The 12,859-nt window shown below is 31.7% G+C and overlaps 1 long non-coding RNA gene across 1 annotated transcript; it reads left to right on the top strand.

The window, feature by feature from the left end:
- Positions 1-437: 437 nt before the first annotated feature.
- LOC103312752 (uncharacterized) lies at positions 438-8,759 on the top strand. The gene is made up of 3 exons (XR_511407.3): positions 438-602; positions 652-991; positions 7,637-8,759. It is a non-coding gene; the product is annotated as an uncharacterized LOC103312752 (long non-coding RNA).
- The last annotated feature ends 4,100 nt before the right edge of the window (positions 8,760-12,859 follow it).

The raw sequence follows: 12,859 nt of genomic DNA, 5'->3' as shown, positions 1-12,859 counted from the left end.
TCGCGCAAAAATTGTAGATCAACTCTATTAAATCCAATATGCATAAATGGCAAGCTTAATGAGCCGTCAGTTCTGACAAATTATCATAAACAGGTTAAGAATGAAGAATTAATTGAGATTTTATCACCGGCCTTCGTCTTTTACTCTTTGGAAACTATTATCCAGTTCATTTGATCTGAGTTTAAAATGCATTACGGTGACGACATAATCTGTCAGAGGGGATAATCCTTGCGGGTTTAAAGGGTGAACACTACTTGCCGGTTATCAACAGTTTGACCATAAATTTCGCTCATAATTACTTGTTATCATCAAATTAGACAAACGATTTATTGCTGTTTTCGGATCGAGCTCCGCACGTGTTAAATTGATAAACAAAGCAATAATTTGCGCGTGCATTGTTATTAATTACGTTAATTTATAAGCAGGCCCCAAGGTACCGTGAAAAAGTTAAATAATTATTGGCTAAGACAGCCATACTCGTTATTTTCTGTTTACGATGAGGCCGCCGACTGCGTCCGAACCGCGCTACAATTGATAACCTGGAGTGTTTACAGACAGAGTGTATTATAATAAATATCGTGATCGGTCTAAATCTTAATTTGGTGGGTTATGTTTGCATTGACATTTTTCGTATTTTATGGCTTATTTTAGAGCAAAGGGGCTAGCAGTGGGGGGCACTTCCTTCCTACCACAGGGGGCCGCCACGGGAATTCTTCGAAGAATGCCACAGTCGTGGTACAGTTTACTTCCAAGACGTGGAACACTGTATTTACCGACCAGATGGGCAATGTACCATTGTTGCAATTGTCTGTTTCCACACAGCCAGGATCTGGACAAATGCAATGGTGGAAATAATTTACCTACAGTGGTTTACTTCAACACCGGCTAAAGTCTTCATTAAAAGTACAATTTTAAATGTCAATCCTCAAAATTTTAAAAAATTGACAAAAAAGATAATTTTGTGTTGTCATAAGGACTGAACTTTGGGTTGGTAAGTCTAGTATACAAGGTGCTCAAAAACTGGCGCACCAACTCAGTGGTACGCTGTTGAGAAGCATGTGTAGATCACGGAAAATATCTTGAAAAAATTCCTTAAGTCATATTTTAAAAAATATGGAGCTACAAACTTATTTTGTAAACTTCTTTAGTTTTCATTATTTTTTAATGGTTTTATGTTTCACACTAAGTAATCGTTTCCTAACACAACAATGAATAATTATTTTTAAATTTCCTATCAGACTTTAGCAGATTTTTTAATTAAAAAAAATAAAATTCATCAAAAAATTCACAATTTGTAGATGTGTCAACACTGGGAATTATTTCCTACGAAACCGTTTCAAAAATAATTTATTTTTATTGTTGATCAAGTTCTATTGCCATCACGACTGTTAGACAACGTTGCTACATATCATTTAATTAAAATTCGTTATTTATCAATAACTTTAATACAAAGAAATTTTTTACTATTTTTACCTTTAAGCAATTCTCTACCACACTCCAATTAGTTGGTGCGCCGGTTTTTGAGCACCCGGTAGAAGGAGTAACCGAAGTTAAAGCATAATTAAATCTTTGCCATAGTCTACGCTTTTTTCTTCATTTTCAAAAATTTAAAATCCCCTTTGCTCAGTAGGTAATAAATAATAAAATAAACAGTTGTGAAATTTTTTTGTTTGTGAAATTTGATTTATTTAGTCTTTTTTTTATTTAAACTTCGAAGTTGAGAAACCAAAATAATAACTAGAATACTTAGCTTTCATTGATGTCGAATACATTTCAGAAAAAATCAAACTTAGTGTTTAAAATGCTCAACACAGAGCTGAAAATATGAACCCTAGGTTTATTTCATCCCTGATTTGGTGCGATATATTTAAAAATTGTGCTTTTTTATTTAACATGGTCCTGGTTTTTAAAAAATAGCAAATCGGCGTTTTATATTTTATTGCCAGACAAACAAATCTTAATATTTTGTCAAGGGAAAAGCTGAAAGTGAACATTTGTGGTCTTCACTTTCCAGAAGAGAAGGATTTTTATCTTATGTTGTAACAAGTCGATAGGTAAGGAAGGTGGATTTTGCAATACCTTCAAAAACATGAAAATATTCGTAGCTCACATTTTGAACAGAAAAGAAGAAACAGATAGAGAAATCTTAGACATTTGCGATAAATTTACTTTAGCCATTAAAAAAATATTGACACTTTTTAAGTGCATTAAAGAATTAAAAACTGAACAAACTGAAATTAGATGTTGAAATTGCAATGTTATTTTCAAAAAATTAAAACTGAGTTCATATTCAAAAACAAAACTAGAAAGAATAAAAATTTAGAGATATTTTAAGTACATTATTTTTTATTTTTTCAATTATTTAGGTACTCGTATTATTAGTCCGTCAATAGAAAATCTAAAAGTGTAAAGAAACCTAGTTTTTAACCTCTCTATACCATTTCGTTTACTTCTCAAATGTTTGGTCATTATTAAACAATTTGAGTATAAAATTGAAACAAGGTTAAAGAGCAGACCTTACATTACTTTTTAAAATATGTTTTTTTTTAATATCTGTGATCTAAGTATAGCCAAATTGTACATATGAAGTCAGATCAGAGTTTTACTTGTGCGGAAATAATGAAATACCAGTTGCGTTTGATCTCACTTTTCCATACAATAGGAACAAAAATGATTAATTTACTTGACATTCAAAAATGCCTACAAAACACCGAAATTTTACTTCAAATTCTTAAAGCAAAGCTAGAAAAGGTGAAAATACAAAAGTTTGAGTTATTTCGTGCAACGTTTTTTGTAACACAACAAAATAAAAACGCTGCTTTTTGAACAAACAACCAAAGCGTTATTGTTTAAGTTAATAAAAAGCCTAAAGTTACAAAGAATAATTAGAATCTCTTGTAGATATAACTTCTTTCGTCTTAAATAAAAATAATATTAACTGATATTTAAGTAATTTTTACTAAAAAGCTTTAAAAAGCAACAAATCTTTTATTATTTTCTAAAAGACTATTGGAATATCTATATTAATTACCGACTATGTATTCAGAACATGATGACTGGTTAATTACGAAATAACAATAATAAGCAAAAATTCGAAAAACTGGCAAAAATTGCAAAAGTTTAAAATTAGATTTGTCTAAAAAAGGTTGTATTTATGGAAGTACACTTTATTTCTTCATTATGGCAGAGTTTCTGTTACGATTAAACTACAATTAATTTTATTTGTCAGTTAGTAAGGTGTTACTATATTTTAACCGCGGTTTATATTTATCTCTGTTAAGTATGTTACCAGACTGGACCTCTTTTTGTGATTTTAACATTCAAAATTTTAACACCTGCTTGAAAACGCTTTACAGTTCATCAACTACCTTTTCCACTAGTCAACTGTATTGAATCACCCACAACTCATTATTACCAAATTTTTACCGTTTTCCTTGTATTTAATTCACGGAACATTTTAATAATATACGTAGTAGCTGTCTATGTGGAAATATACTCTCAATTTACAGGGTGTTTGTGGATACCGCTCACAAATTAAAAAAAAAACAACTTTTCTCTCTCAAACTTACGTAAGTGTTGGACCACAGCCGTAAAAGTGTGTGTGAAGAGGATTTTTTCACTACCATGTACACTAGAACCATATCAGTCAAATCACACAATTCGGCGTTTGAATAATTGGGCATAATGATTTAATTTCAAATTGAAATGCTTGAATTCACTCGAAAGCGCAATTGCAACTGACTAACCGGACGTGTGGTAAACACCAGATAATTTTTTTGATGCACAAAAATATCCCTTTTTTGTGCATAAAAACTTCCAAGGTGAACGTTCAATGCAATTTACACGCACCACAAGTCTAGGGATTAATCATTTTTCTAAATAGTGATGCAATAAATGAAATTTTTAGCATTTTTCTTTAAACAAATTATTATTTATTAGCGTAAATTTTAAAGATTTGTTGATTGCCGTTGTTACATTTTCAAGTAAAAAAAATCAAAAATAAAAACAGTTGTTAATAAATACCTTGATTTTGTGTGACGTTCTTGCAATTAAAAAAAAACAAAAATAAAATACTATTTTTCGTAAATAATGTAGAATGTGGCCTGCCCTACTGTTTACTTCAACTCAACATCGCCGTGATAAACTTCTCTGTCTCTTCTTGGAAGATTTCTTGTCATTCTGCACTTAGGGCTTCGTTTCATATACCTCCTGTCGATTTTTTTGTGAAACATTTGTTTTAATCACTTGAAGTGTGCGGTTGGCAATATTTTGCATAAAAATCAAACCATTACGTTAATTTTTGGTGTAAGGCAAGACAAGCGGTTGAAAATGCTTTAATTAAAACGAGATCGGATCTTCGTCCGGTTTGTATTCCACCCTAGACCATGTTTGTGTCACTGAAGCAAGTACTCACTTCCTGGACATGTTGGAAAAGATTTTTTCTGTCAGATTTTTTTTAAATACGTATTCTTTTTAAATCCGGGTGGATTCCAACCGGAATTCATCCGTCAACAAAACATTAGCCTACTGTTGCAAATTAGAGGCATCACATTCCTGAGACCATGAAAGTCTGGCTTAGCGTTTCGCTTAAACCATTTTTAACCACAAATTGGTACAAGGATCTTATTTCTTAACCTCTTGTTTGGAAATTACGGTGATAGTATGATTTTTATGCAAGATATTGCCAACCGCACACTTCAAGTGCGTTTGAGGAAGAAATTTCTGTTTTACTGTGGTCAGAACAATCTTCTGACTTGAACATGTTTAGGATACACACCAAAGAAGAGTTTTACGGACAAATGTTCCACAAAAAATCACCAGAAGTTATTTCCAGTGCAACGTAGAAAAAATGTTTTTGCAACGGCGATGTGGATGTAGAGCTGTAGTAACCAGTAAAGAAGGTTACACATTATTTACCACAAATATCATTTTATATATCATTTCCACAGCATCTTAGAAAGTTATACTAATAAATTAATAATTCCAAATTAAAAGAATGCAAAAATTGCATTTCTTACAACAATTCAGAAAAATTACCAATATCTCTAGACATTTCTGGTGTGTATATGCTCCCTGATATTTTTACTTGCACCTAACTCGCGAAATTCATGAAAGGGTAATGCAAAAAAAATTGAATACAGAATTTGTTTGGTCTTCACATTTACTTCTCATAACCCATTCTTTTATTAGTGGTTAGAATACGTGAGCGTAATCCTCAAAAACCCTGTATTACCTACCTAACGATAGAACGTCCAGGCACTTGTTCTGCCAGAAGGACGCTTTTTCGTCCTCTCGGCAGGACAGCTAAATAGACGAAACTTTTAAATGGTACTGTCCTGTCAGCAGGACGCTTCTGACAACTGGCAAGTGGCAGTACAAAATTAAATTCCATGGGCACAGTATACGAAAATAATAGTATATATCTAATTAAAGATTATTAACTTCAAATAGACATTATAGGGTGCAATTAAAACAAAAGCATAATGGTAAAAAATTATTTTGCTTTTTTTATTATACCTACTTAGTAGGTATGTTTGTGTTTTTTTAATGAATCTACGAATGATATACAAAATTAGCTACTGGGTTGAATTTAATAATTCTAGTTTACATTAACATAACGAAGTTAGTTTTTGTTAAAGTTCCTTTGTACCGGGTGCTTAAAAACCTGCGCACCACCTCAGTAGTGTGTGGTACAGAATTGCCTACATATAAAAGTAATAAAAAAAATCTTTTTATTAAAGTTATTAATAAATAACGAATGTGGCAACTTGTGTAACAGTCGTAATCGCAATTCGGAAATAAAATTACCGTTGGGGGCGCCACTGAGCTAGGTCGAAAACAGTAACCATAAATGGCGGGAAAATGTTTATTCGGATATTTTGAGCGTTGTACGAATTTTGAGGCTTCACAATTATTACATTGCCTATGCGGAATGATTATTGCATCTTTGATGCAAGAAACTTATGTTGACAAATGAGAGATGACGAGGAAAACACGAATAACGAATGACTGTTTGGTTCACTTTCTTTATTGGAAAATTATTACAAAGACATTGAAAAGCCTACCTTTTGGCATAATTTACGTTTAAATGTATCAGCAGTTGTTAATCTTTATTGTAGTTTTGTAGATTTACCGCAGCATTTCATGATTTTTTCAGTGGAAAATTATAACCTAAAATTCATAACACTTCACTAATTTATTGGTTTCTTGAGCCAAACTTTGTGTTCGCTGTGATCCATTACTTATAATCTTTAATTAGACAACTGTTTGATAACACTTTGTAATCAAAATTTAAATATTTTTCACTTTTTATCCACTTTCAAGTTCCAACAATAAACACTTTATATCACGAAAAACTACAGAACCAAAGTCAACGCTAGTATTTACCACCACGTACTTTTAAAGTAATTCTTTCTATTGTAAGTAATTAACATTATACACGCAAAATTGTTGAACAATTCATTAAATGTCAGTTAAATGTGGCATTACGAAAATTTCTTTACTGTTTTCGACATAGTTCAAAAGTCATCACCAGAGGGCGTCTAGTTAATTTTATTTCCGAATAGAATTTGATCAAAAATAAAAATAAATTATTCTTGAAATGGTTTCCTAGGAAATGATTTCCAATGTTGGCACATCTACAAATCGTGCTTTTTTGGCGGATTTTTAAATTAAAAAAACTGCTTAAGTCTGATAGAAAATTAAAAAATAATTATTCATCATTATGTTGGCGAACGATTACATAGTGTGAAACATAAAAACATTAAAAAATAATGAAAATTAAAGAAGTTAACAAAATAAGTTTGTAGCTCCATATTTCTTAAAATATGACTTGCGCCAGTTTTTGAAAAACCTGTATATCACATTCAAATAATTATTATTACCAAATCTGCTTTACACTATTTATTAAAATTCGATTTGTCGTCAAAACTTGTAGTCTTAGTAAGGTTGGATTTTACAATCGTCGAATAAAAGGGCAATTTTCTAGAGTAAATTCCCATGTCACATTTATTGACTATGACCCGCCACTGTACTAAAGAAACTTATAATGACAAATAAATATATTCATTTAACTTAGTTGCTATTGGTCCTAACAAATCGAGACTTACACAACAGTAACAAAAATCTGTTGAAACGGGTTTTGTCCTACTAAGAGGACGGAAACATTAAAAAAAACGGTGTCTACATTACGTGCTAAGATAATCTGTAATAGGTAATCTAGGTAAGGTAGGCCCCTTGGACACTTTATTCACTAAAGGAACTCAGCGGTATCGCTCGTTTATGCTTTAAAGAGTATCGATGTTTAATCGCATTCATTAAGAAATTAGTTTATTAAATAAGAACTAAGCTTTTCTTATCACATTTCGTAATTATTGTCATCGAAACCATAGGATAAATTGATTGTTTTTAAAAGGAAACAAAATAAAGAAGGTCATTTCTTCATAATCAACCTAAAACTGTAAACATTTTTTTAACAAAATTTTTGTTTTACTATGTTGTTTGTAATAATTTGTTGAAATAGTCTCTGAAGTGGACTTGTCGCTAAAAATTGGATCGAAATCTCCCATCAGCATGTTGCCGTACCTATCCCCTTTCATGTCGCAGCAAGGCCATAAAACCAAATAATGCCATTTAGCTTGCTTGCAGTGGTCCTCCCGATGCTGAAAATGCCCACCGCTAATAAAACCGAATTGGTAAAATTCAGGGCACGCCATCGGCTGTGGCGGCGGCAGCAAAAAACCGTATCCCAACTCTAGTAAAATAATGAAGAGTGAAGTGGTGAAACAATAGAAATTCCGAAATAGTCCATCAGAACATGTAACAAATACAATAAGGCAGTCTCAGGGACCGCGGCGCCCCCGGTGGCGCCGGCTGCATTCCCCACGTGCCCCGATAAATCACAGAGCCCCCGCTAGGCGTCTCACGATCGCACAAACAATGAAACAATGGGGGAAATAAAACACGGCGACATCACTTTGTTTATTCCGTATAATTGTTGGCGTGCATGTCCTGCTGCTGCCTGCCTGCCTGCCCGCTCCTGCAGATTGATGCGCGAGGGTCTTATTTTACGCTAAGGGTTTTACAGGAATTTTCAGCATTTCATGAATTTACAAAAAATTTCTCTCAAATTCTTCCCGCCCGCCGCTCGGACTCGTAAATATAAATCATTTCGATTTTATGAAGGCTCGGTATTCAAAACCTGGGGGAAGTCGCGCAATGAGCCACACATCAATCTAAAAAAGTCGATTTTGAATAGGAAGCAACTATTTTATTTTTTCCCTGTGATTTTTTTTTAGAATTATTCTAAAATTCCTTATTGCAAATGTTAATTAATTAAAAATTGTAATATTAACACAATTTTTTGTTGGTAACATTTTAAGCCTTCGTTTTAATATCTGAATCCTAGAATATAAACACTATTTTAAAACACGCTTTCCATAACAACGTGTTTTAAATTTAAATGTTCCAACAAAAAACATTTTAAATAACATTCATGCGAAAACGCTTAAAATTTTCAGGTGTCTAAGTATGCAACTCGCATACGCTCGTTGCATAACGACAGCCCTCGAACTTTAAGCTTGTGCTTTCGCACTCGTATTATTAATAACTATTGAAATGTTAAAATATGAATTAATCCAAATTTTATGTTTTAAAGTAATTGCAAAACAAGTGATGCAATGAAGAAGTGTTTCTTTCATATCATTTTATTTAAAATTTTTATGTAATAACTAATAATTAATAATAATAATAATGTACAATAACACTAAACATCTTTTTTTATTTGATTTTTTTATAATACCTACAATCAATCACCACTCAGCTGCAAAAGTAATGACAGAAATATTCGTAATACTTTTGTTCAGCTTTTTCTGGTGTGAGAGTAATAAATTTAACAACGGCCTACTCGATTTTTTTCCGAAAAAAACATCAATATTTTTCATTTCGCAAAAATCTTACATATTTTACAAATTAGATCTCACAAATCTTATTATATCCGCAAAAACCGCATAGAAAATGCCATGCAATGGTGCAATAAAATAACGGGTATTGCATTTGAAAAAATCGAGTCATTGCAATTTGAAGTTTGTCATTTTCAGAAAATCCTAGTAGGCGCTGGAATATTAACTTCGAGTTCGCTTTTATTGCAGAAGATACGCTAAAGCTTAAAAAATCGACTGGAAAAAAATTGTTAAATTATCTTAAATGGTTCTGAAGTTATAATTTTTTTGTGGGTTTATGCACGACGCAATTTTCATACATTATATGTCATAATCATAAGTCAAAAACTATGACAGATAAGTCTACAAACCCCGGGTATATTATATCGACAATTTAGTCACGACTTCAAAAATATAATAAAAAATTGGGGTTTTCATTAAAAAAAACAGAACTTAGTTGAGAATTTTATTTTGAAACACTCTGTATATTGATTAAAAAATTTTTAAAACCTGTCTTATTTTAAGGTCTATCGTTTAAAAAAAAATTAAATTGATAGCTTGCCTAGACAAAAAGTTATGGGTCACCCTGTATGTTTCAAACGTTGATTTTCTCATTTTGAGTTAACTACTACATATTTCACACTGAACATAATGAAAATAGGAAAGCTTAGGTCACATAATTCCATTTGTGAATAAATTTCTTCATTCAATGGGGTTTTGGTAATGGTGTTCTAGTTGGTGGTTAAAATAGGGTTTGGGCTCATTACTCGTTTAGATTTCTATCAGCATTTCTGGCTTTTCCCACTCAAAAATTCCTTTCTTTTCGTTGTAGTACAAATTGACGTTAAATTTATGCGTCCTTTTCGTGGAAGCCACTAAATCTTCCCCCGGTGTCAGTTTTTTGGTAGCTTGAGCCACATGATTTTGTAAAATATACGGTTTCAGTGAAATTAGCCAAATAGACAGAGGGTGGAGCAAGAGAGACTTCCTGGCGTGCAGCAGTTGCAAAGATAACGACCAGTTCAACTACACGACTATTTGCCGCCCACTTGGAAACATCATCATGCAAACTGACACCAAAGTGCACCACCATGATAATAATAACACGTCATACGTATACAAGCCGCCGGATTACGCGATTTTTGTGCCAAGTTTATTGAAATTAGGTTGTCATCCCATTTAGTTACACGAAGTCATCATTCTCTGTCACTTGCGCTATTATTCTTGAGACTGGCCGTCCGGCTCGACATTATTGTCTGTGTATTTACACAAGAAATCTCTGTTGACAAACATTTTCCTACAGAAATTTCACGGTGGCCTCGCCGCATGGGGTCCCTGTTTCACACAATCGAGCTGACCCAAAGGAACTATTTCGAGAGAGACGATGTTCGGGATGTTTTTATTTAGCTATTGGTTGTTGAAATTTTGTGGCGAGGATTTATTGGAGCAGGTGACGCGACGATTTCTAATTAAATTATCGCTAAGTGGGCCGATTAATTTCTTCAAGACTTTATAAATTTATAGCAGATGCTATTTAAATATTTCATAAACTTGATACAAAATTATAAACGTGATTAAAACAGGTTATGATTGATGTTGCGACATTAGGGTGACGCGCTAACTCCAGAAATGCATGATAAATCGTTGCTATAATTGATTCTCACATAATTATTCACGGGCTTGCATCTGTGCATTGACGTATATCGATCTTGTCAAGATTTTGTTTAGGCAATGACTAATTTCAAATTTGATTTATTTCACATCTTACACGAAATGTGCCAGCTGCCCGCATTACAGCCGAACTTAAACCTGGAACACATTGTCTCCCTACACGCCCACAAATTCCCAAAAATTCCAAAACAAACCATGAGACAATAACTACAAAAATTGTCAAAATATGAACTGAAGGTTTTTTAATTCATTATACTTTTATACATAATTTAATTTTACAATATTCAGTTTGGAAACAAAAGATTCTTCTTTATGTAAAGATGATATAATTTGAAATTTTTTTCAGACTTGTTTTTTGTCATGCCTTCTTGTCAGTGACACATTTACATATTATTATGGGATAGATGAGCTATAGCCAGTATGGCAGAATTTTCGGGGCAGCAAATATATGTTTTAATTTCATTAAAACAATAGTAAATATATTTTCTGTTATAGTCATTTGGTGATTTCTTTATTTTATTGGTGATTTTTTTATTCTATCAGTGAAAAAAATTTTACAAAAATTTATCAATGTACCTATAAGAGAAAACGTTATGTTATACACGTAAAGAAAAGTTAGCATTATCTGCTCATGATTCCTTTCACATCACTCACAGATAATAAACAACTTTTCTTTACTTGTATAATAAATCACTATTATTCTTCGACACTGTCAAAATTTCGGATTTTTCTCCTGTGTAAGACAGTTTTGACAACTGTTTGGCATTTCTCAATACGAAACGTCAGATTATTCTTAACAGATTTTAAGCAATTTTAAGCCTTGTTGAGTCTAATTCGAAGAATAAAATGTTGTATTCAACTTGTTTACGTGTAAATCGGTTCATTTATTTCACCACGTGGATGGTAAACCTCTCGTTATCACTCGTTGAATAAATAACTCTTTTTAAACCAACTGATCAGATTTAGTTTTCGTAGTATTTTTTTAAATAATCTTAATTGTTTGATTAATGAGTTTTTAGAAGTTTTTAGTAGTTTAGTAGAACAAAATTCCCGACGAGTAATACTATAAAAGCCTGTGTAGTATACAACACAGAAAAATGTATTTGAAAAAAGTCAAAAAAAGTATAAAAATTTCTACGTTTTATGGAAAACAAATACTTTTTAATTAAATACAGGCTGATTTTTTAATTTTAATGGATATCTTAGAACATAAAGAAGACATTTAAAAATCCAGTGCATGTTTGGGGACATTACAAACAACTTTTTTGGGTTTTTAGTTTAATTTTTAGGTCTACTATATTGCATTTGTAGAAAACTTGTGTTTGCTATTTCATTCAAATACACTGATTAAAAAAAAATTAAGGCAATAATTAATGGATTTTAGAGAAAATCAACTGATAAAAAGAATGAAGTTAAAAGCAGATAACTACATATATATGTATTTATTTGTTTTTATCAGATTCCAATGCTCGAAAATTGATAGAATGTGTTTGATGTTAGAATAATAATTATTAGACTTCTGTAAACTATTCTAGAGCAGAGCATGTTAAAAGACCAATATTCCTAACATTTTTTGAGCAGGAGGTATAACAATTCTATTAAAAAATGGCACAAGGGAGAAGGGGTGGTATCTAGAATCTACCTTTTAAAATTTTAAAGGGTGATTTTTATTACAAAGAAGTTAAATGCTACAAATTTTCAAAATACAAGAAAAAAGTCCCCCTGTCAATAAAAATTGTCTATGTTCAGGGTTTGTATTTTTATATATTGTATTGTATTTTCTGAATTAACTAATAATGTTTTTTTAGAAATATCATAGGCAGGGACGGCAAAACTAACTAGCTCTGGGCCGACAATTGACCCAAATGCGCCACTGCTCTGTCATTAGATATAGTATGCATACCAAAAGGGCAATTTTATCGTACCTTAAAAGCTAGTAATCACATGTAATTCGGTAAAACTTTATATTTTTCTCTTATTATACTACAAGTAAACATTTTACAAATTGGTCAAGATTTTCTATAATCTAAACTATAATAAAATCACCTACCTACGATTTTTTTATATTTAAACAAAAAAAATTAAAGTCAGAAAGTAACACTATACTCCATTTATATTTTTATAGAATTTTATATAAATTTTTATGTGTAAGTAGGTACAACGTTTGTCGTATAAATGTGTTGTAGATTAAGGAAACTAAATAAAAACTTTTTGGGAGATTTTAGATTTTAGATTATTATTATTCTTAT

The sequence above is a fragment of the Tribolium castaneum genome, chromosome 1 (assembly GCF_031307605.1).
Source record: "Tribolium castaneum strain GA2 chromosome 1, icTriCast1.1, whole genome shotgun sequence".
Taxonomy (NCBI): Eukaryota; Metazoa; Arthropoda; class Insecta; order Coleoptera; family Tenebrionidae; genus Tribolium; species Tribolium castaneum.
This window is presented reverse-complemented; position numbering and strand designations above follow the sequence as displayed.